The 24,696-nt window shown below is 43.8% G+C and overlaps 1 long non-coding RNA gene across 31 annotated transcripts in view; it reads left to right on the plus strand.

The window, feature by feature from the left end:
• LOC307181269 overlaps positions 1-24,696 on the plus strand; it is a 1,277,915-nt gene that overhangs the window by 597,079 nt on the left and 656,140 nt on the right. For 29 of the 31 annotated variants that reach the window (XR_013826266.1, XR_013826267.1, XR_013826273.1 and 26 more), the window contains one exon: positions 19,504-19,585. This is a non-coding gene — a long non-coding RNA (uncharacterized lncRNA). Of the gene's footprint in view, positions 1-5,314; positions 5,376-13,192; positions 13,271-19,503; positions 19,586-24,696 lie in introns of those variants that run through there. The other 2 variants (XR_013826271.1, XR_013826272.1) reach the window with 2 other exon arrangements.

Consider the following 24,696-nt stretch of genomic DNA (forward strand, 5'->3'; position numbering starts at 1 on the left):
CTGAGACATATTTGAACAGGTCTCCCGATCACATGGTTGATCATACTCTGGGTTCCACATGCATGTTTTAGCTGAAGGAAGAATACCTAAAACCTGGGTAGTTGAAACCCGTGGAATGGGTACCATGCAATATGACTTCAAAGGGTCTTCATTTGCTCACCGAACCTCTCCAATCCTATCACTGCTGCGTTTATGCCCCTGTACACATGCTTGATTCCCCTTCGGAGACATAGCAATCTATAGGTTTTAAGATACTTACTAGTCAGGTACATTCTTAGGCGTTTAATATGCGGTGTTGAGTCCATTTCGTTGAGAAAGGAGTAGCTATTGTCTATTCCATATTTGGCTTAAGGAACTTTATCTGTGCTCATTTCAATCTCTGGTTTTATGCAGCACCCCAACTCACCTTTACCCTTAAGCAAGCATAAGTTGGTTTTCTAAATTTGAGACCCTGTTCTGTTCTGTAATTCAGTTCCTGTGTAGCCAAGTTTCCATTCCGTGTATTACTGATATCTTATGATGTTTCTTTTTCTGTGTGACTTACTTCAGTTAGAATCATCATACCTGAATCCACTCATTGTGCTGCTACGGGCCTGATGACATAGATTTCATTGCTGAGTGATATTGCTCTGTAAGTGAATACCACAACTTCTTTATCCATTTTTCACTTTCTGCGATGTTGAACTTGTACTGTAAACGAGGTTCGTGTAAACAGAGCCGTTCCAAACTTTGGGGTGGCTGTGTCTTTTTGATTTTAATTTCCCTAAGCTATAGGACCATAAGTGGAAGTGCCCTAGGTTCTGTTGCTTTGTTTTTTAGATGTTTCAGGAAACACCATACACTTCTCCCGAGTGGTTGTTGGCAATTTACATCCCGCCCATCAGCATAACAAGGCTCCCAGTTCTCCATGGCCTGTCCTGCCTTTCTGGATTTTACAATTTTTTCAGATGGCCCTTTTGACTGGGGGGAAGTGAGACTTCATTGTAGTGCAGATTTCCTTTGCAAGCTTGCTTGGTTGGCCAAAAAGGGCGTATGCGTTTTTTCCTGAATATATTCAGGAAAAAACGCATACGCCCTTTTTGGCCAAGTGCATCATTGTGGACGTTCTGCCTCTTTTCCTATGCTTTCAATGCAATTCCAGTCTACCTCCTGAAATCGGTTTCCTGCAATTCTGCCCCGCTTTCAAGTCCTCTTGGCAGCCTTACTTCAGTCTATTTTTGGACGATAGCTGTCATTTATAACTCTGCAGGTTTGTGAATTACAGTGCCCCTGAGCTCCTTTCTTCAACTCGCTTTCTTGTGACCTGGCCGCAACACCGCAGGATGGCTTCAGGCCCTAATCTTGTTCCGGCCCGGCATGCTGAGCCTTTGGTTAATTCCTCTTCCTGGTGGGAAATGAGAGTTAAATTTGCCTGTCCAGACACCTCCAGCTAGCCTCTCATTGGTTCTCGCTATTCCTGTTCATCTTCCGCAGAAATTGCAAACTGGGCCAAACAGGAGGTTAAAGGGACTGACTCTCCAAGTTGGGAGAGTGTTAGTAAAGCGTCTGGAATGTTGCACCCGAGTACCAGGGGAGGAAAACTGAGACATATTTGAACACGTCTCCCGTTCACATGGTTGATCATACTCTAGGTTCCACATGCATGTTTTAGCTGAAGGAAGAATACCTTAAACCTGGAGAGTTGAGACCCGTGTAATGGGTACCATGCAATATGACTTCAAAGGGTCTTCATTTGCTCACCGAACCTCTCCAATCCTATCACTGCTGCGTTTATGCCCCTGTACACACGCTTGATTCTCTTTTGGAGACATAGCAATCCATAGGTTTTAAGATACTTACTAGTCAGGTACATTCTTAGGCGTTTAATATGGGGTTTTGAGTCCATTTCGTTGAGCAAGGAGTAGCTCTTGTCTATTCCATATTTGGCTTAAGGAACTTTATCTGTGCTCATTTCAATCTCTGGTTTTATGCAGCACCCCAACTCACCTTTCCCCTTAAGCAAGCATAAGTTGGTTTTCTAAATTTGAGACCCTGTTCTGTTTTGGAATGCAGTTCCTGTGTAGCCAAGTTTACATTCCGTGTATTAGTGATATCTTATGATGTTTCTTTTTCTGTGTGACTTATTTCAGTTAGAATCATCGTACCTGAATCCACTCATTATGCTGCTACGGGCCTGATGACATAGATTTCATTGCTGAGTGATACTGCATTGTACGTAAGTACCACAAGTTCTTTATCCATTTTTCACTTTCTGTGATATTGAACTTGTACGGTAAACGAGGTTCTTGTAAACGGAGGCATCCCAAACTTTGGGGTGGCTGTGTCTTTTTGATTTTAATTTCCCTAAGCTATAGGACCATAAGTGGAAGTGCCCTAGGCTCTGTTGCTTTGTTTTTTAGATGTTTCAGGAAACACCATACACTTCTCCCGAGTGTCTGTTGGCAATTTACATCCCGCCCATCAGCATAACAAGGCTCCCAGTTCTCCATGGCCTGTCCTGCCTTTCTGGATTTTACACTTTTTTCAGATGGCCCTTTTGACCGTGGGGAAGTGAAACTTCATTGTAGTGCAGATTTCCTTTGCAAGCTTGCTTGGTTGGCCAAAAAGGGCCTATGCGTTTTTTCCTGAATATATTCAGGATAAAACGCATACGCCCTTTTTGGCCAAGTGCATCATTGTGGACGTTCTGCCTCTTTTCCTATGCTTTCAATGCAATTCCAGTCTACCTCCTGAAATCGGTTTCCTGCAATTCTGCCCCGCTTTCAAGTCCTCTTGGCAGCCTTACTTCAGTCTATTTTTGGACGATAGCTGTCATTTATAACTCTGCAGGTTTGTGAATTACAGTGCCCCTGAGCTCCTTTCTTCAACTCGCTTTCTTGTGAGCTGGCCGCAACACCGCAGGATGGCTTCAGGCCCTAATCTGGTTCCGGCACGGCACGCTGAGCCTTTGGTTAATTCCTCTTCCTGGTGGGAAATGAGAGTTAAATTTGCCCGTCCAGACACCTCCAGCTAGTCTCTCATTGGTTCTCGCTATTCCTGTTCATCTTCCGCAGAAATTGCAAACTGGGCCAAACAGGAGGTTAAAGGTGCTGACTCTCCAAGTCGGGAGAGTGTTAGTAAAGCGTCTGGAATGTTGCACCCGAGTACCAGGGTACGAAAACTGAGACATATTTGAACACGTCTCCCGATCACATGGTTGATCATACTCTGTGTTCCACATGCATGTTTTAGCTGAAGGAAGAATACCTAAAACCTGGGTAGTTGAAACCCGTGGAATGGGTACCATGCAATATGACTTCAAAGGGTCTTCATTTGCTCACCGAACCTCTCCAATCCTATCACTGCTGCATTTATGCCCCTGTACACATGCTTGATTCCCCTTCGGAGACATAGCAATCCATAGGTTTTAAGATACTTACTAGTCAGGTACATTCTTAGGCGTTTAATATGCGGTGTTGAGTCCATTTCGTTGAGCAAGGAGTAGCTCTTGTCTATTCCATATTTGGCTTAAGGAACTTTATCTGTGCTCATTTCAATCTCTGGTTTTATGCAGCACCCCAACTCACCTTTCCCCTTAAGCAAGCATAAGTTGGTTTTCTAAATTTGAGACCCTGTTCTGTTTTGGAATGCAGTTCCTGTGTAGCCAAGTTTACATTCCGTGTATTAGTGATATCTTATGATGTTTCTTTTTCTGTGTGACTTATTTCAGTTAGAATCATCGTACCTGAATCCACTCATTATGCTGCTACGGGCCTGATGACATAGATTTCATTGCTGAGTGATACTGCATTGTACGTAAGTACCACAAGTTCTTTATCCATTTTTCACTTTCTGTGATATTGAACTTGTACGGTAAACGAGGTTCTTGTAAACGGAGGCGTCCCAAACTTTGGGGTGGCTGTGTCTTTTTGATTTTAATTTCCATAAGCTATAGGACCATAAGTGGAAGTGCCCTAGGCTCTGTTGCTTTGTTTTTTAGATGTTTCAGGAAACACCATACACTTCTCCCGAGTGTCTGTTGGCAATTTACATCCCGCCCATCAGCATAACAAGGCTCCCAGTTCTCCATGGCCTGTCCTGCCTTTCTGGATTTTACACTTTTTTCAGATGGCCCTTTTGACCGGGGGGAAGTGAAACTTCATTGTAGTGCAGATTTCCTTTGCAAGCTTGCTTGGTTGGCCAAAAAGGGCGTATGCATTTTCTCCTGAATATATTCAGGAAAAAAACGCATACGCCCTTTTTGGCCAAGTGCATCATTGTGGACGTTCTGCCTCTTTTCCTATGCTTTCAATGCAATTCCAGTCTACCTCCTGAAATCGGTTTCCTGCAATTCTGCCCCGCTTTCAAGTCCTCTTGGCAGCCTTACTTCAGTCTATTTTTGGACGATAGCTGTCATTTATAACTCTGCAGGTTTGTGAATTACAGTGCCCCTGAGCTCCTTTCTTCAACTCGCTTTCTTGTGACCTGGCCGCAACACCGCAGGATGGCTTCAGGCCCTAATCTGGTTCCGGCACGGCACGCTGAGCCTTTGGTTAATTCCTCTTCCTGGTGGGAAATGAGAGTTAAATTTGCCCGTCCAGACACCTCCAGCTAGTCTCTCATTGGTTCTCGCTATTCCTGTTCATCTTCCGCAGAAATTGCAAACTGGGCCAAACAGGAGGTTAAAGGTGCTGACTCTCCAAGTGGGGAGAGTGTTAGTAAAGCATCTGGAATGTTGCACCCGAGTACCAGGGTACGAAAACTGAGACATATTTGAACACGTCTCCTTTTCACATGGTTGATCATACTTGGGTTCCCCATGCATGTTTTAGCTGAAGGAAGAATACCTAAAACCTGGATAGTTGAAACCCGTGGAATGGGTACCATGCAATATGACTTCAAAGGGTCTTCATTTGCTCACCGAACCTCTCCAATCCTATCACTGCTGCGTTTATGCCCCTGTACACATGCTTGATTCCCCTTCGGAGACATAGCAATCCATAGGTTTTAAGATACTTACTAGTCAGGTACATTCTTAGGCGTTTAATAGGCGGTGTTGAGTCCATTTCGTTGAGAAAGGAGTAGCTCTTGTCTATTCCATATTTGGCTTAAGGAACTTTATCTGTGCTCATTTCAATCTCTGGTTTTATGCAGCACCCCAACTCACCTTTACCCTTAAGCAAGCATAAGTTGGTTTTCTAAATTTGAGACCCTGTTCTGTTCTGTAATTCAGTTCCTGTGTAGCCAAGTTTCCATTCCGTGTATTAGTGATATCTTATGATGTTTCTTTTTCTGTGTGACTTCCTTCAGTTAGAATCATCATACCTGAATCCACTCATTGTGCTGCTATGGGCCTGATGACATAGATTTCATTGCTGAGTGATATTGTTTTGTAAGTGAATACCACAACTTTTTTATCCATTTTTCACTTTCTGCGATGTTGAACTTGTACTGTAAACGAGGTTCTTGTAAACAGAGCCGTTCCAAACTTTGGGGTGGCTGTGTCTTTTTGATTTTAATTTCCCTAAGCTATAGGATCATAAGTGGAAGTGCCCTAGGCTCTGTTGCTTTGTTTTTTAGATGTTTCAGGAAACACCATACACTTCTCCCGAGTGTCTGTTGGCAATTTACATCCCGCCCATCAGCATAACAAGGCTCCCAGTTCTCAATGGCCTGTTGCCTTTCTGGATTTTACACTTTTTTCAGATGGCCCTTTTGACCGGGGGGAAGTGAGACTTCATTGTAGTGCAGATTTCCTTTGCAAGCTTGCTTGGTTGGCCAAAAAGGGCGTATGCGTTTTTTCCTGAATATATTCAGGAAAAAACGCATACGCCCTTTTTGGCCAAGTGCATCATTGTGGACGTTCTGCCTCTTTTCCTATGCTTTCAATGCAATTCCAGTCTACCTCCTGAAATCGGTTTCCTGCAATTCTGCCCCGCTTTCAAGTCCTCTTGGCAGCCTTACTTCAGTCTATTTTTGGACGATAGCTGTCATTTATAACTCTGCAGGTTTGTGAATTACAGTGCCCCTGAGCTCCTTTCTTCAACTCGCTTTCTTGTGACCTGGCCGCAACACCGCAGGATGGCTTCAGGCCCTAATCTTGTTCCGGCCCGGCATGCTGAGCTGTTGGTTAATTCCTCTTCCTGGTGGGAAATGAGAGTTAAATTTGCCCGTCCAGACACCTCCAGCTAGCCTCTCATTGGTTCTCGCTATTCCTGTTCATCTTCCGCAGAAATTGCAAACTGGGCCAAACAAGAGGTTAAAGGGACTGACTCTCCAAGTCGGGAGAGTGTTAGTAAAGTGTCTGGAATGTTGCACCCGAGTACCAGGGGAGGAAAACTGAGACATATTTGAACACGTCTCCCGTTCACATGGTTGATCATACTCTAGGTTCCACATGCATGTTTTAGCTGAAGGAAGAATACCTTAAACCTGGAGAGTTGAGACCCGTGTAATGGGTACCATGCAATATTACTTCAAAGGGTCTTCATTTGCTCACCGAACCTCTCCAATCCTATCACTGCTGCGTTTATGCCCCTGTACACACGCTTGATTCTCTTTTGGAGACATAGCAATCCATAGGTTTTAAGATACTTACTAGTCAGGTACATTCTTAGGCGTTTAATATGGGGTTTTGAGTCCATTTCGTTGAGCAAGGAGTAGCTCTTGTCTATTCCATATTTGGCTTAAGGAACTTTATCTGTGCTCATTTCAATCTCTGGTTTTATGCAGCACCCCAACTCACCTTTCCCCTTAAGCAAGCATAAGTTGGTTTTCTAAATTTGAGACCCTGTTCTGTTTTGGAATGCAGTTCCTGTGTAGCCAAGTTTACATTCCGTGTATTAGTGATATCTTATGATGTTTCTTTTTCTGTGTGACTTATTTCAGTTAGAATCATCGTACCTGAATCCACTCATTATGCTGCTACGGGCCTGATGACATAGATTTCATTGCTGAGTGATACTGCATTGTACGTAAGTACCACAAGTTCTTTATCCATTTTTCACTTTCTGTGATATTGAACTTGTACGGTAAACGGGGTTCTTGTAAACGGAGGCATCCCAAACTTTGGGGTGGCTGTGTCTTTTTGATTTTAATTTCCCTAAGCTATAGGACCATAAGTGGAAGTGCCCTAGGCTCTGTTGCTTTGTTTTTTAGATGTTTCAGGAAACACCATACACTTCTCCCGAGTGTCTGTTGGCAATTTACATCCCGCCCATCAGCATAACAAGGCTCCCAGTTCTCCATGGCCTGTCCTGCCTTTCTGGATTTTACACTTTTTTCAGATGGCCCTTTTGACCGGGGGGAAGTGAGACTTCATTGTAGTGCAGATTTCCTTTGCAAGCTTGCTTGGTTGGCCAAAAAGGGCGTATGCGTTTTTTCCTGAATATATTCAGGAAAAAACGCATACGCCCTTTTTGGCCAAGTGCATCATTGTGGACGTTCTGCCTCTTTTCCTATGCTTTCAATGCAATTCCAGTCTACCTCCTGAAATCGGTTTCCTGCAATTCTGCCCCGCTTTCAAGTCCTCTTGGCAGCCTTACTTCAGTCTATTTTTGGACGATAGCTGTCATTTATAACTCTGCAGGTTTGTGAATTACAGTGCCCCTGAGCTCCTTTCTTCAACTCGCTTTCTTGTGAGCTGGCCGCAATACCGCAGGATGGCTTCAGGCCCTAATCTTGTTCCGGCCCGGCATGCTGAGCCTTTGGTTAATTCCTCTTCCTGGTGGGAAATGAGAGTTAAATTTGCCCGTCCAGACACCTCCAGCTAGCCTCTCATTGGTTCTCGCTATTCCTGTTCATCTTCCGCAGAAATTGCAAACTGGGCCAAACAGGAGGTTAAAGGTGCTTACTCTCCAAGTCGGGAGAGTGTTAGTAAAGCGTCTGGAATGTTGCACCCGAGTACCAGGGGAGGAAAACTGAGACATATTTGAACACGTCTCCCGTTCACATGGTTGATCATACTCTGGGTTCCACATGCATGTTTTAGCTGAAGGAAGAATACCTTAAACCTGGAGAGTTGAGACCCGTGTAATGGGTACCATGCAATATGACTTCAAAGGGTCTTCATTTGCTCACCGAACCTCTCCAATCCTATCACTGCTGCGTTTATGCCCCTGTACACACGCTTGATTCTCTTTTGGAGACATAGCAATCCATAGGTTTTAAGATACTTACTAGTCAGGTACATTCTTAGGCGTTTAATATGGGGTTTTGAGTCCATTTCGTGGAGCAAGGAGTAGCTCTTGTCTATTCCATATTTGGCTTAAGGAACTTTATCTGTGCTCATTTCAATCTCTGGTTTTATGCAGCACCCCAACTCACCTTTCCCCTTAAGCAAGCATAAGTTGGTTTTCTAAATTTGAGACCCTGTTCTGTTCTGTATTTCAGTTCCTGTGTAGCCAAGTTTACATTCCGTGTATTACTGATATCTTATGATGTTTCTTTTTCTGTGTGACTTATTTCAGTTAGAATCATCATACCTGAATCCACTCATTGTGCTTCTAAGGGCCTGATGACACAGATTTCATTGCTGAGTGATATTGCTTTGTAAGTAAATACCACAACTTCTTTATCCATTTTTCACTTTCTGCGATGTTGAACTTGTACTGTAAACGAGGTTCTTGTAAACGGAGCCGTTCCAAACTTTGGGGTGGCTGTGTCTTTTTGATTTTAATTTCCCTAAGCTATAGGACCATAAGTGGAAGTGCCCTAGGTTCTGTTGCTTTGTTTTTTAGATGTTTCAGGAAACACCATACACTTCTCCCGAGTGGTTGTTGGCAATTTACATCCCGCCCATCAGCATAACAAGGCTCCCAGTTCTCCATGGCCTGTCCTGCCTTTCTGGATTTTACACGTTTTTCAGATGGCCCTTTTGACCGGGGGGAAGTGAGACTTCATTGTAGTGCAGATTTCCTTTGCAAGCTTGCTTGGTTGGCCAAAAAGGGCGTATGCGTTTTTTCCTGAATATATTCAGGAAAAAACGCATACGCCCTTTTTGGCCAAGTGCATCATTGTGGACGTTCTGCCTCTTTTCCTATGCTTTCAATGCAATTCCAGTCTACCTCCTGAAATCGGTTTCCTGCAATTCTGCCCCGCTTTCAAGTCCTCTTGGCAGCCTTACTTCAGTCTATTTTTGGACGATAGCTGTCATTTATAACTCTGCAGGTTTGTGAATTACAGTGCCCCTGAGCTCCTTTCTTCAACTCGCTTTCTTGTGAGCTGGCCGCAATACCGCAGGATGTCTTCAGGCCCTAATCTGGTTCCGGTACGGCATGCTGAGCCTTTGGTTATTTCCTCTTCCTGGTGGGAAATGAGAGTTAAATTTGCCCGTCCAGACACCTCCAGCTAGTCTCTCATTGGTTCTCGCTATTCCTGTTCATCTTCCGCAGAAATTGCAAACTGGGCCAAACAGGAGGTTAAAGGCGCTGAATCTCCAAGTGGGGAGAGTGTTAGTAAAGCGTCTGGAATGTTGCACCCGAGTACCAGGGGAGGAAAACTGAGACATATTTGAACACGTCTCCCGTTCACATGGTTGATCATACTTGGGTTCCACATGCATGTTTTAGCTGAAGGAAGAATACCTTAAACCTGGAGAGTTGAGACCCGTGTAATGGGTACCATGCAATATGACTTCAAAGGGTCTTCATTTGCTCACCGAACCTCTCCAATCCTATCACTGCTGCGTTTATGCCCCTGTACACATGCTTGATTCTCTTTCAGAGACATAGCAATCCATAGGTTTTACGATACTTACTAGTCAGGTACATTCTTAGGCGTTTAATATGCGGTGTTGAGTCCATTTCGTTGAGCAAGGAGTAGCTCTTGTCTATTCCATATTTGGCCTAAGGAACTTTATCTGTGCTCATTTCAATCTCTGGTTTTATGCAGCACCCCAACTCACCTTTACCCTTAAGCAAGCATAAGTTGGTTTTCTAAATTTGAGACCCTGTTCTGTTCTGTAATTCAGTTCCTGTGTAGCCAAGTTTACATTCCGTGTATTACTGATATCTTATGATGTTTCTTTTTCTGTGTGACTTATTTCAGTTAGAATCATCATACCTGAATCCACTCATTGTGATGCTAAGGGCCTGATGACATAGATTTCATTGCTGACTGATATTGCTTTGTAAGTAAATACCACAACTTCTTTATCCATTTTTCACTTTCTGCGATGTTGAACTTGTACTGTAAACGAGGTTCTTGTAAACAGAGGCGTCCCAAACTTTGGGGTGGCTGTGTCTTTTTGATTTTAATTTCCCTAAGCTATAGAACCATAAGTGGCAGTGCCCTAGGCTCTGTTGCTTTGTTTTTTAGATGTTTCAGGAAACACCATACACTTCTCCTGAGTGGCTGTTGGCAATTTACATCCCGCCCATCAGCATAACAAGGCTCCCAGTTCTCCATGGCCTGTCCTGCCTTTCTGGATTTTACACTTTTTTCAGATGGCTCTTTAGACCGGGGGGAAGTGAGACTTCATTGTAGTGCAGATTTCCTTTGCAAGCTTGCTTGGTTGGCCAAAAAGGGCGTATGCGTTTTTTCCTGAATATATTCAGGAAAAAACGCATACGCCCTTTTTGGCCAAGTGCATCATTGTGGACGTTCTGCCTCTTTTCCTATGCTTTCAATGCAATTCCAGTCTACCTCCTGAAATCGGTTTCCTGCAATTCTGCCCCGCTTTCAAGTCCTCTTGGCAGCCTTACTTCAGTCTATTTTTGGACGATAGCTGTCATTTATAACTCTGCAGGTTTGTGAATTACAGTGCCCCTGAGCTCCTTTCTTCAACTCGCTTTCTTGTGACCTGGCCGCAACACCGCAGGATGGCTTCAGGCCCTAATCTGGTTCCGGCCTGGCATGCTGAGCCTTTGGTTAATTCCTCTTCCTGGTGGGAAATGAGAGTTAAATTTGCCCGTCCAGACACCTCCAGCTAGCCTCTCATTGGTTCTCGCTATTCCTGTTCATCTTCCGCAGAAATTGCAAACTGGGCCAAACAGGAGGTTAAAGGCGCTGACTCTCCAAGTGGGGAGAGTGTTAGTAAAGCGTCTGGAATGTTGCACCCGAGTACCAGGGTACGAAAATTGAGACATATTTGAACACGTCTCCCGATCACATGGTTGATCATACTCTAGGTTCCACATGCATGTTTTAGCTGAAGGAAGAATACCTTAAACCTGGGTAGTTGAAACCCGTGGAATGGGTACCATGCAATATGACTTCAAAGGGTCTTCATTTGCTCACCGAACCTCTCCAATCCTATCACTGCTGCGTTTATGCCCCTGTACACATGCTTGATTCTCTTTCGGAGACATAGGAATCCATAGGTTTTAAGATACTTACAAGTCAGGTACATTCTTAGGCGTTTAATATGCGGTGTTGAGTCCATTTCGTTGAGCAAGGAGTAGCTCTTGTCTATTCCATATTTGGCTTAAGGAACTTTATCTGTGCTCATTTCAATCTCTGGTTTTATGCAGCACCCCAACTCACCTTTACCCTTAAGCAAGCATAAGTTGTTTTTCTAAATTTGAGACCCTGTTCTGTTCTGTAATTCAGTTCCTGTGTAGCCAAGTTTACATTCCGTGTATTACTGATATCTTATGATGTTTCTTTTTCTGTGTGACTTATTTCAGTTAGAATCATCATACCTGAATCCACTCATTGTGCTGCTAAGGGCCTGATGACATAGATTTCATTGCTGAGTGATATTGCTTTGTAAGTGAATACCACAACTTCTTTATCCATTTTTCACTTTCTGCGATATTGAACTTGTACTGTAAACGAGGTTCTTGTAAACAGAGCCGTTCCAAACATTGGGGTGGCTGTGTCTTTTTGATTTTAATTTCCCTAAGCTATAGGTCCATAAGTGGAAGTGCCCTAGGCTCTGTTGCTTTGTTTTTTAGATGTTTCAGGAAACACCATACACTTCTCCCAAGTGTCTGTTGGCAATTTACATCCCGCCCATCAGCATAACAAGGCTCCCAGTTCTCAATGGCCTGTTGCCTTTCTGGATTTTACACTTTTTTCAGATGGCCCTTTTGACCGGGGGGAAGTGAGACTTCATTGTAGTGTAGATTTCCTTTGCAAGCTTGCTTGGTTGGCCAAAAAGGGCGTATGCGTTTTTTCCTGAATATATTCAGGAAAAAACGCATACGCCCTTTTTGGCCAAGTGCATCATTGTGGACGTTCTGCCTCTTTTCCTATGCTTTCAATGCAATTCCAGTCTACCTCCAGAAATCGGTTTCCTGCAATTCTGCCCCGCTTTCAAGTCCTCTTGACAGCCTTACTTCAGTCTATTTTTGGACGATAGCTGTCATTTATAACTCTGCAGGTTTGTGAATTACAGTGCCCCTGAGCTCCTTTCTTCAACTCGCTTTCTTGTGACCTGGCCGCAACACCGCAGGATGGCTTCAGGCCCTAATCTGGTTCCGGCACGGCACGCTGAGCCTTTGGTTAATTTCTCTTCCTGGTGGGAAATGAGAGTTAAATTTGCCCGTCCAGACACCTCCAGCTAGTCTCTCATTGGTTCTCCCTATTCCTGTTCATCTTCCGCAGAAATTGCAAACTGGGCCAAACAGGAGGTTAAAGGCGCTGACTCTCCAAGTGGGGAGAGTGTTAGTAAAGCGTCTGGAATGTTGCACCCGAGTACCAGGGGAGGAAAACTGAGACATATTTGAACACGTCTCCCGTTCACATGGTTGATCATACTCTGGGTTCCACATGCATGTTTTAGCTGAAGGAAGAATACCTTAAACCTGGAGAGTTGAGACCCGTGTAATGGGTACCATGCAATATGACTTCAAAGGGTCTTCATTTGCTCACCGAACCTCTCCAATCCTATCACTGCTGCGTTTATGCCCCTGTACACACGCTTGATTCTCTTTTGGAGACATAGCAATCCATAGGTTTTAAGATACTTACTAGTCAGGTACATTCTTAGGCGTTTAATATGGGGTTTTGAGTCCATTTCGTTGAGCAAGGAGTAGCTCTTGTCTATTCCATATTTGGCTTAAGGAACTTTATCTGTGCTCATTTCAATCTCTGGTTTTATGCAGCACCCCAACTCACCTTTCCCCTTAAGCAAGCATAAGTTGGTTTTCTAAATTTGAGACCCTGTTCTGTTCTGTATTTCAGTTCCTGTGTAGCCAAGTTTACATTCCGTGTATTACTGATATCTTATGATGTTTCTTTTTCTGTGTGACTTATTTCAGTTAGAATCATCATACCTGAATCCACTCATTGTGCTTCTAAGGGCCTGATGACACAGATTTCATTGCTGAGTGATATTGCTTTGTAAGTAAATACCACAACTTCTTTCTCCATTTTTCACTTTCTGCGATGTTGAACTTGTACTGTAAACGAGGTTCTTGTAAACGGAGCCGTTCCAAACTTTGGGGTGGCTGTGTCTTTTTGATTTTAATTTCCCTAAGCTATAGGACCATAAGTGGAAGTGCCCTAGGTTCTGTTGCTTTGTTTTTTAGATGTTTCAGGAAACACCATACACTTCTCCCGAGTGGTTGTTGGCAATTTACATCCCGCCCATCAGCATAACAAGGCTCCCAGTTCTCCATGGCCTGTCCTGCCTTTCTGGATTTTACACTTTTTTCAGATGGCCCTTTTGACCGGGGGGAAGTGAGAGTTCATTGTAGTGCAGATTTCCTTTGCAAGCTTGCTTGGTTGGCCAAAAAGGGCGTATGCGTTTTTTCCTGAATATATTCAGGAAAAAACGCATACGACCTTTTTGGCCAAGTGCATCATTGTGGACGTTCTGCCTCTTTTCCTATGCTTTCAATGCAATTCCAGTCTACCTCCTGAAATCGGTTTCCTGCAATTCTGCCCCGCTTTCAAGTCCTCTTGGCAGCCTTACTTCAGTCTATTTTTGGACGATAGCTGTCATTTATAACTCTGCAGGTTTGTGAATTACAGTGCCCCTGAGCTCCTTTCTTCAACTCGCTTTCTTGTGAGCTGGCCGCAATACCGCAGGATGTCTTCAGGCCCTAATCTGGTTCCGGTACGGCACGCTGAGCCTTTGGTTATTTCCTCTTCCTGGTGGGAAATGAGAGTTAAATATGCCCGTCCAGACACCTCCAGCTAGTCTCTCATTGGTTCTCGCTATTCCTGTTCATCTTCCGCAGAAATTGCAAACTGGGCCAAACAGGAGGTTAAAGGCGCTGAATCTCCAAGTGGGGAGAGTGTTAGTAAAGCGTCTGGAATGTTGCACCCGAGTACCAGGGGAGGAAAAGTGAGACATATTTGAACACGTCTCCCGTTCACATGGTTGATCATACTTGGGTTCCACATGCATGTTTTAGCTGAAGGAAGAATACCTTAAACCTGGAGAGTTGAGACCCGTGTAATGGGTACCATGCAATATGACTTCAAAGGGTCTTCATTTGCTCACCGAACCTCTCCAATCCTATCACTGCTGCGTTTATGCCCCTGTACACATGCTTGATTCTCTTTCAGAGACATAGCAATCCATAGGTTTTACGATACTTACTAGTCAGGTACATTCTTAGGCGTTTAATATGCGGTGTTGAGTCCATTTCGTTGAGCAAGGAGTAGCTCTTGTCTATTCCATATTTGGCCTAAGGAACTTTATCTGTGCTCATTTCAATCTCTGGTTTTATGCAGCACCCCAACTCACCTTTACCCTTAAGCAAGCATAAGTTGGTTTTCTAAATTTGAGACCCTGTTCTGTTCTGTAATTCAGTTCCTGTGTAGCCAAGTTTACATTCCGTGTATTACTGATATCTTATGATGTTTCTTTTTCTGTGTGACTTATTTCAGTTAGAATCATCATACCTGAATCCACTCATTGTGATGCTAAGGGCCTGATGACATAGATTTCATTGCTGACTGATATTGCTTTGTAAGTAAATACCACAACTTCTTTATCCATTTTTCACTTTCTGCGATGTTGAACTTGTACTGTAAACGAGGTTCTTGTAAACAGAGGCGTCCCAAACTTTGGGGTGGCTGTGTCTTTTTGATTTTAATTTCCCTAAGCTATAGAACCATAAGTGGAAGTGCCCTAGGCTCTGTTGCTTTGTTTTTTAGATGTTTCAGGAAACACCATACACTTCTCCCGAGTGTCTGTTGGCAATTTACATCCCGCCCATCAGCATAACAAGGCTCCCAGTTCTCCATGGCCTGTCCTGCCTTTCTGGATTTTACACTTTTTTCAGATGGCTCTTTTGACCGGGGGGAAGTGAGACTTCATTGTAGTGCAGATTTCCTTTGCAAGCTTGCTTGGTTGGCCAAAAAGGGCGTATGCGTTTTTTCCTGAATATATTCAGGAAAAAACGCATACGCCCTTTTTGGCCAAGTGCATCATTGTGGACGTTCTGCCTCTTTTCCTATGCTTTCAATGCAATTCCAGTCTACCTCCTGAAATCGGTTTCCTGCAATTCTGCCCCGCTTTCAAGTCCTCTTGGCAGCCTTACTTCAGTCTATTTTTGGACGATAGCTGTCATTTATAACTCTGCAGGTTTGTGAATTACAGTGCCCCTGAGCTCCTTTCTTCAACTCGCTTTCTTGTGACCTGGCCGCAACACCGCAGGATGGCTTCAGGCCCTAATCTGGTTCCGGCCTGGCATGCTGAGCCTTTGGTTAATTCCTCTTCCTGGTGGGAAATGAGAGTTAAATTTGCCCGTCCAGACACCTCCAGCTAGCCTCTCATTGGTTCTCGCTATTCCTGTTCATCTTCCGCAGAAATTGCAAACTGGGCCAAACAGGAGGTTAAAGGGACTGACTCTCCAAGTGGGGAGAGTGTTAGTAAAGCGTCTGGAATGTTGCACCCGAGTACCAGGGTACGAAAACTGAGACATATTTGAACACGTCTCCCGATCACATGGTTGATCATACTCTAGGTTCCACATGCATGTTTTAGCTGAAGGAAGAATACCTTAAACCTGGGTAGTTGAAACCCGTGGAATGGGTACCATGCAATATGACTTCAAAGGGTCTTCATTTGCTCACCGAACCTCTCCAATCCTATCACTGCTGCGTTTATGCCCCTGTACACATGCTTGATTCTCTTTTGGAGACATAGGAATCCATAGGTTTTAAGATACTTACAAGTCAGGTACATTCTTAGGCGTTTAATATGCGGTGTTGAGTCCATTTCGTTGAGCAAGGAGTAGCTCTTGTCTATTCCATATTTGGCTTAAGGAACTTTATCTGTGCTCATTTCAATCTCTGGTTTTATGCAGCACCCCAACTCACCTTTACCCTTAAGCAAGCATAAGTTGTTTTTCTAAATTTGAGACCCTGTTCTGTTCTGTAATTCAGTTCCTGTGTAGCCAAGTTTACATTCCGTGTATTACTGATATCTTATGATGTTTCTTTTTCTGTGTGACTTATTTCAGTTAGAATCATCATACCTGAATCCACTCATTGTGCTGCTAAGGGCCTGATGACATAGATTTCATTGCTGAGTGATATTGCTTTGTAAGTGAATACCACAACTTCTTTATCCATTTTTCACTTTCTGCGATATTGAACTTGTACTGTAAACGAGGTTCTTGTAAACAGAGCCGTTCCAAACTTTGGGGTGGCTGTGTCTTTTTGATTTTAATTTCCCTAAGCTATAGGACCATAAGTGGAAGTGCCCTAGGCTCTGTTGCTTTGTTTTTTAGATGTTTCAGGAAACACCATACACTTCTCCCGAGTGGTTGTTGGCAATTTACATCCCGCCCATCAGCATAACAAGGCTCCCAGTTCTCAATGGCCTGTTGCCTTTCTGGATTTTACACTTTTTTCAGATGGCCCTTTTGACCGGGGGGAAGTGAGACTTCATTGTAGTGCAGATTTCCTTTGCAAGCTTGCTTGGTTGGCCAAAAAGGGCGTATGCGTTTTTTCCTGAATATATTCAGGAAAAAACGCATACGCCCTTTTTGGCCAAGTGCATCATTGTGGACGTTCTGCCTCTTTTCCTATGCTTTCAATGCAATTCCAGTCTACCTCCAGAAATCGGTTTCCTGCAATTCTGCCCCGCTTTCAAGTCCTCTTGGCAGCCTTACTTCAGTCTATTTTTGGACGATAGCTGTCATTTATAACTCTGCAGGTTTGTGAATTACAGTGCCCCTGAGCTCCTTTCTTCAACTCGCTTTCTTGTGACCTGGCCGCAACACCGCAGGATGGCTTCAGGCCCTAATCTGGTTCCGGCACGGCACGCTGAGCCTTTGGTTAATTCCTCTTCCTGGTGGGAAATGAGAGTTAAATTTGCCCGTCCAGACACCTCCAGCTAGTCTCTCATTGGTTCTCCCTATTCCTGTTCATCTTCCGCAGAAATTGCAAACTGGGCCAAACAGGAGGTTAAAGGCGCTGACTCTCCAAGTGGGGAGAGTGTTAGTAAAGCGTCTGGAATGTTGCACCCGAGTACCAGGGTACGAAAACTGAGACATATTTGAACACGTCTCCCGATCACATGGTTGATCATACTCTGGGTTCCACATGCATGTTTTAGCTGAAGGAAGAATACCTAAAACCTGGGTAGTTGAAACCCGTGGAATGGGTACCATGCAATATGACTTCAAAGGGTCTTCATTTGCTCACCGAACCTCTCCAATCCTATCACTGCTGCGTTTATGCCCCTGTACACATGCTTGATTCTCTTTCAGAGACATAGCAATCCATAGGTTTTAAGATACTTACTAGTCAGGTACATTCTTAGGCGTTTAATATGCGGTGTTGAGTCCATTTCGTGGAGCAAGGAGTAGCTCTTGTCTATTCCATATTTGGCTTAAGGAACTTTATCTGTGCTCATTTCAATCTCTGGTTTTATGCAGCAACCCAACTCACCTTTCCCCTTAAGCAAGCATAAGTTTGTTTTCTAAATTTGAGAATCTGTTCTGTTTTGGAATTCAGTTCCTGTGTAGCCAAGTTTACATTCCGTGTATTAGTGATATCTTATGATGTTTCTTTTTCTGTGTGACTTATTTCAGTTAAAATCATCGTACCTGAATCTACTCATTATGCTGCTACGGGCCTGATGACATAGATTTCATTGCTGAGTGATACTGCATTGTACGTAAGTACCACAATTTCTTTATCCATTTTTCACTTTCTGCGATGTTGAACTTGTACTGTAAATGAGGTTCTTGTAAACAGAGCCGTTCCAAATTTTGGGGTGGCTGTGTCTTTTTGATTTTAATTTCCCTAAGCTATAGGACCATAAGTGGAAGTGCCCTAGGCTCTGTTGCTTTGTTTTTTAGATGTTTCAGGAAACACCATACACTTCTTCCGAGTGTCTGTTGGCAATTTACATCCCGCCCATCAGCATAACAAGGCTCCCAGTTCTCAATGGCCTGTTGCATTTCTGGATTTTACACTTTTTTCAGATGGCCCTTTTGACCGGGGGGAAGTGAGACTTCATTGTAGTGCAGATTTCCTTTGCAAGCTTGCTTGGTTGGCCAAAAAGGGCGTATGCGTTTTTTCCTGAATATATTCAGGAAAAAACGCATACGCCCTTTTTGGCCAAGTGCATCATTGTGGACGTTCTGCCTCTTTTCCTATGCTTTCAATGCAATTCCAGTCTACCTCCTGAAATCGGTTTCCTGCAATTCTGCCCCGCTTTCAAGTCCTCTTGGCAGCCTTACTTCAGTCTATTTTTGGACGATAGCTGTCATTTATAACTCTGCAGGTTTGTGAATTACAGTGCCCCTGAGCTCCTTTCTTCAACTCGCTTTCTTCTGAGCTGGCCGCAACACCGCAGGATGGCTTCAGGCCCGAATCTGGTTCCGGCCCGGCATGCTGAGCCTTTGGTTAATTCCTCATCCTGGTGGGAAATGAGAGTTAAATTTGCCCGTCCAGACACCTCCAGCTAGCCTCTCATTGGTTCTCGCTATTCCTGTTCATCTTCCGCAGAAATTGCAAACTGGGCCAAACAGGAGGTTAAAGGGACTGACTCTCCAAGTGGGGAGAGTGTTAGTAAAGCGTCTGGAATGTTGCACCCGAGTACCAGGGGAGGAAAACTGAGACATATTTGAACACGTCTCCCGATCACATGGTTGATCATACTCTAGGTTCCACATGCATGTTTTAGCTGAAGGAAGAATACCTTAAACCTGGGTAGTTGAAACCTGTGGAATGGGTACCATGCAATATGACTTCAAAGGGTCTTCATTTGCTCACCGAACCTCTCCAATCCTAGCACTGCTGCGTTTATGCCCCTGTACACATGCTTGATTCTCTTTCGGAGACATAGCAATCCATAGGTTTTAAGATACTTACTAGTCAGGTACATTCTTAGGCGTTTAATATGGGGTGTTGAGTCCATTTCGTTGAGCAAGGAGTAGCTCTTGTCTATTCCATATTTGGCTTAAGGAACTTTATCTGTGCTCATTTCAATCTCTGGTTTTATGCAGCACCCCAACTCTCCTTTACCCTTAAGCAAGAATAAGTTGGTTTTCTAAATTTGAGACCCTGTTCTGTTTTGGAATTCAGTTCCTGTGTAGCCAAGTTTACATTCCGTGTATTACTGATATCTTATGATGTTTCTTTTTCTGTGTGACTTATTTCATTTAGAATCATCATACCTGAATCCACTCATTGTGCTGCTAAGGGCCTGATGACACAGATTTCATTGCTGAGTGATATTGCTTTGTAAGTAAATACCACAACTTCTTTATCCATTTTTCACTTTCTGCGATGTTGAACTTGTACTGTAAAGGAGGTTCTTGTAAACAGAGCCGTTCCAAACTTTGGGGTGGCTGTGTCTTTTTGATTTTAATTTCCCTATGCTATAGGACCATACGTAGAAGTGCCCTAGGTTCTGTTGCTTTGTTTTTTAGATGTTTCAGGAAACACCATACACTTCTCCCGAGTGGTTGTTGGCAATTTACATCCCGCCCATCAGCATAACAAGGCTGCCAGTTCTCCATGGCCTGTCCTGCCTTTCTGGATTTTACACTTTTTTCAGATGGCCCTTTTGACCGGGGGGAAGTGAGACTTCATTGTAGTGCAGATTTCCTTTGCAAGCTTGCTTGGTTGGCCAAAAAGGGCGTATGCGTTTTTTCCTGAATATATTCAGGAAAAAACGCATACACCCTTTTTGGCCAAGTGCATCATTGTGGACGTTCTGCCTCTTTTCCTATGCTTTCAATGCAATTCCAGTCTACCTCCTGAAATCGGTTTCCTGCAATTCTGCCCCGCTTTCAAGTCCTCTTGGCAGCCTTACTTCAGTCTATTTTTGGACGATAGCTGTCATTTATAACTCTGCAGGTTTGTGAATTACAGTGCCCCTGAGCTCCTTTCTTCAACTCGCTTTCTTTTGAGCTGGCCGCAACACCGCAGGATGGCTTCAGGCCCTAATCTGGTTCCGGCACGGCACACTGAGCCTTTGGTTATTTCCTCTTCCTGGTGGGAAATGAGAGTTAAATTTGCCCGTCCAGACACCTCCAGCTAGTCTCTCATTGGTTCTCGCTATTCCTGTTCATCTTCCGCAGAAATTGCAAACTGGGCCAAACAGGAGGTTAAAGGCGCTGACTCTCCAAGTGGGGAGAGTGTTAGTAAAGCGTCTGGAATGTTGCACCCGAGTACCAGGGGAGGAAAACTGAGACATATTTGAACACGTCTCCCATTCACATGATTGATCATACTTGGGTTCCACATGCATGTTTTAGCTGAAGGAAGAATACCTTAAACCTGGAGAGTTGAGACCCGTGGAATGGGTACCATGCAATATGACTTCAAAGGGTCTTCATTTGCCCACCGAACCTCTCCAATCCTATCACTGCTGCATTTATGCCCCTGTACACATGCTTGATTCTCTTTTGGAGACATAGCAATCCATAGGTTTTACGATACTTACTAGTCAGGTACATTCTTAGGCGTTTAATATGCGGTGTTGAGTCCATTTCGTTGAGCAAGGAGTAGCTCTTGTCTATTCCATATTTGACTTAAGGAACTTTATCTGTGCTCATTTCAATCTCTGGTTTTATGCAGCACCCCAACTCACCTTTACCCTTAAGCAAGCATAAGTTGGTTTTCTAAATTTGAGACCCTGTTCTGTTCTGTAATTCAGTTCCTGTGTAGCCAAGTTTACATTCCGTGTATTACTGATATCTTATGATGTTTCTTTTTCTGTGTGACTTATTTCAGTTAGAATCATCATACCTGAATCCACTCATTGTGATGCTAAGGGCCTGATGACACAGATTTCATTGCTGAGTGATATTGCTTTGTAAGTAAATACCACAACTTCTTTATCCATTTTTCACTTTCTGCGATGTTGAACTTGTACTGTAAACGAGGTTCTTGTAAACAGAGGCGTCCCAAACTTTGGGGTGGCTGTGTCTTTTTGATTTTAATTTCCCTAAGCTATAGGACCATAAGTGGCAGTGCCCTAGGCTCTGTTGTTTTGTTTTTTAGATGTTTCAGGAAACACCATACACTTCTCCCAAGTGTCTGTTGGCAATTTACATCCCGCCCATCAGCATAACAAGGCTCCCAGTTCTCCATGGCCTGTCCTGCCTTTCTGGATTTTACACTTTTTTCAGATGGCCCTTTTGACCGGGGGGAAGTGAGACTTCATTGTAGTGCAGATTTCCTTTGCAAGCTTGCTTGGTTGGCCAAAAAGGGCGTATGCGTTTTTTCCTGAATATATTCAGGAAAAAACGCATACGCCCTTTTTGGCCAAGTGCATCATTGTGGACGTTCTGCCTCTTTTCCTATGCTTTCAATGCAATTCCAGTCTACCTCCTGAAATTGGTTTCCTGCAATTCTGCCCCGCTTTCAAGTCCTCTTGGCAGCCTTACTTCAGTCTATTTTTGGACGATAGCTGTCATTTATAACTCTGCAGGTTTGTGAATTACAGTGCCCCTGGGCTCCTTTCTTCTACTTGCTTTCTTTTGAGCTGGCCGCAACACCGCAGGATGGCTTCTGGCCCTAATCTGGTTCCGGTATGGCACGCTGAGCCTTTGGTTATTTCCTCTTCCTGGTGGGAAATGAGAGTTAAATTTGCCCGTCCAGACACCTCCAGCTAGCCTCTCATTGGTTCTCGCTATTCCTGTTCATCTTCCGCAGAAATTGCAAACTGGGCCAAACAGGAGGTTAAAGGGACTGACTCTCCAAGTGGGGAGAGTGTTAGTAAAGCGTCTGGAATGTTGCACCCGAGTACCAGGGGAGGAAAACTGAGACATATTTGAACACGTCTCCCGATCACATGGTTGATCATACTCTAGGTTCCACATGCATGTTTTAGCTGAAGGAAGAATACCTTAAACCTGGGTAGTTGAAACGCGTGGAATGGGTACCATGCAATATGACTTCAAAGGGTCTTCATTTGCTCACCGAACCTCTCCAATCCTATCCCTGCTGCGTTTATGCCCCTGTACACATGCTTGATTCTCTTTCGGAGACATAGCAATCCATAGGTTTTAAGATACTTACTAGTCAGGTACATTCTTAGGTGTTTAATATGCGGTGTTGAGTCCATTTCATTGAGCAAGGAGTAGCTCTTGTCTATTCCATATTTGACTTAAGGAACTTTATCTGTGCTCATTTCAATCTCTGGTTTTATGCAGCACCCCAACTCACCTTTCCCCTTAAGCAAGCATAAGTTGGTTTTCTAAATTTGAGACCCTGTTCTGTTTTGGAATGCAGTTCCTGTGTAGCCAAGTTTACATTCCGTGTATTAGTGATATCTTATGATGTTTCTTTTTCTGTGTGACTTATTTCAGTTAGAATCATCGTACCTGAATCCACTCATTATGCTGCTACGGGCCTGATGACATAGATTTCATTGCTGAGTGATACTGCATTGTACGTAAGTACCACAAGTTCTTTATCCATTTTTCACTTTCTGTGATATTGAACTTGTACGGTAAACGAGGTTCTTGTAAACGGAGGCGTCCCAAACTTTGGGGTGGCTGTGTCTTTTTGATTTTAATTTCCCTAAGCTATAGGACCATAAGTGGAAGTGCCCTAGGCTCTGTTGCTTTGTTTTTTAGATGTTTCAGGAAACACCATACACTTCTCCCGAGTGGTTGTTGGCAATTTACATCCCGCCCATCAGCATAACAAGGCTCCCAGTTCTCCATGGCCTGTCCTGCCTTTCTGGATTTTACACTTTTTTCAGATGGCCCTTTTGACCGGGGGGAAGTGAGACTTCATTGTAGTGCAGATTTCCTTTGCAAGCTTGCTTGGTTGGCCAAAAAGGGCGTATGCGTTTTTTCCTGAATATATTCAGGAAAAAACGCATACGCCCTTTTTGGCCAAGTGCATCATTGTGGACGTTCTGCCTCTTTTCCTATGCTTTCAATGCAATTCCAGTCTACCTCCTGAAATCGGTTTCCTGCAATTCTGCCCCGCTTTCAAGTCCTCTTGGCAGCCTTACTTCAGTCTATTTTTGGACGATAGCTGTCATTTATAACTCTGCAGGTTTGTGAATTACAGTGCCCCTGGGCACCTTTCTTCTACTTGCTTTCTTTTGAGCTGGCCGCAACACCGCAGGATGGCTTCTGGCCCTAATCTGGTTCCGGTACGGCACGCTGAGCCTTTGGTTATTTCCTCTTCCTGGTGGGAAATGAGAGTTAAATTTGCCCGTCCAGACACCTCCAGCTAGCCTCTCATTGGTTCTCGCTATTCCTGTTCATCTTCCGCAGAAATTGCAAACTGGGCCAAACAGGAGGTTAAAGGTGCTGACTCTCCAAGTGGGGAGAGTGTTAGTAAAGCGTCTGGAAATTTGCACCCGAGTACCAGGGTACGAAAACTGAGACATATTTGAACACGTCTCCCGATCACATGGTTGATCATACTCTGGGTTCCACATGCATGTTTTAGCTGAAGGAAGAATACCTAAAACCTGGGTAGTTGAAACCCGTGGAATGGGTACCATGCAATATGACTTCAAAGGGTCTTCATTTGCTCACCGAACCTCTCCAATCCTATCACTGCTGCGTTTATGCCCCTGTACACATGCTTGATTCCCCTTCGGAGACATAGCAATCCATAGGTTTAAAGATACTTACTAGTCAGGTACATTCTTAGGCGTTTAATATGCGGTGTTGAGTCCATTTCGTTGAGAAAGGAGTAGCTCTTGTCTATTCCATATTTGGCTTAAGGATCTTTATCTGTGCTCATTTCAATCTCTGGTTTTATGCAGCACCCCAACTCACCTTTACCCTTAAGCAAGCATAAGTTGGTTTTCTAAATTTGAGACCCTGTTCTGTTCTGTAATTCAGTTCCTCTGTAGCCAAGTTTCCATTCCGTGTATTACTGATATCTTATGATGTTTCTTTTTCTGTGTGACTTACTTCAGTTAGAATCATCATACCTGAATCCACTCATTGTGCTGCAACGGGCCTGATGACATAGATTTCATTGCTGAGTGATATTGCTTTGTAAGTGAATACCACAACTTCTTTATCCATTTTTCACTTTCTGCGATGTTGAACTTGTACTGTAAACGAGGTTCGTGTAAACAGAGCCGTTCCAAACTTTGGGGTGGCTCTGTCTTTTTGATTTTAATTTCCCTAAGCTATAGGACCATAAGTGGAAGTGCCCTAGGTTCTGTTGCTTTGTTTTTTAGATGTTTCAGGAAACACCATACACTTCTCCCGAGTGGTTGTTGGCAATTTACATCCCGCCCATCAGCATAACAAGGCTCCCAGTTCTCAATGGCCTGTTGCCTTTCTGGATTTTACACTTTTTTCAGATGGCCCTTTTGACCGGGGGGAAGTGAGACTTCATTGTAGTGCAGATTTCCTTTGCAAGCTT

Source organism: Stenella coeruleoalba (genome assembly GCF_951394435.1).
Source record: "Stenella coeruleoalba genome assembly, contig: scaffold_62, whole genome shotgun sequence".
Classification (NCBI taxonomy): domain Eukaryota; kingdom Metazoa; phylum Chordata; class Mammalia; order Artiodactyla; family Delphinidae; genus Stenella; species Stenella coeruleoalba.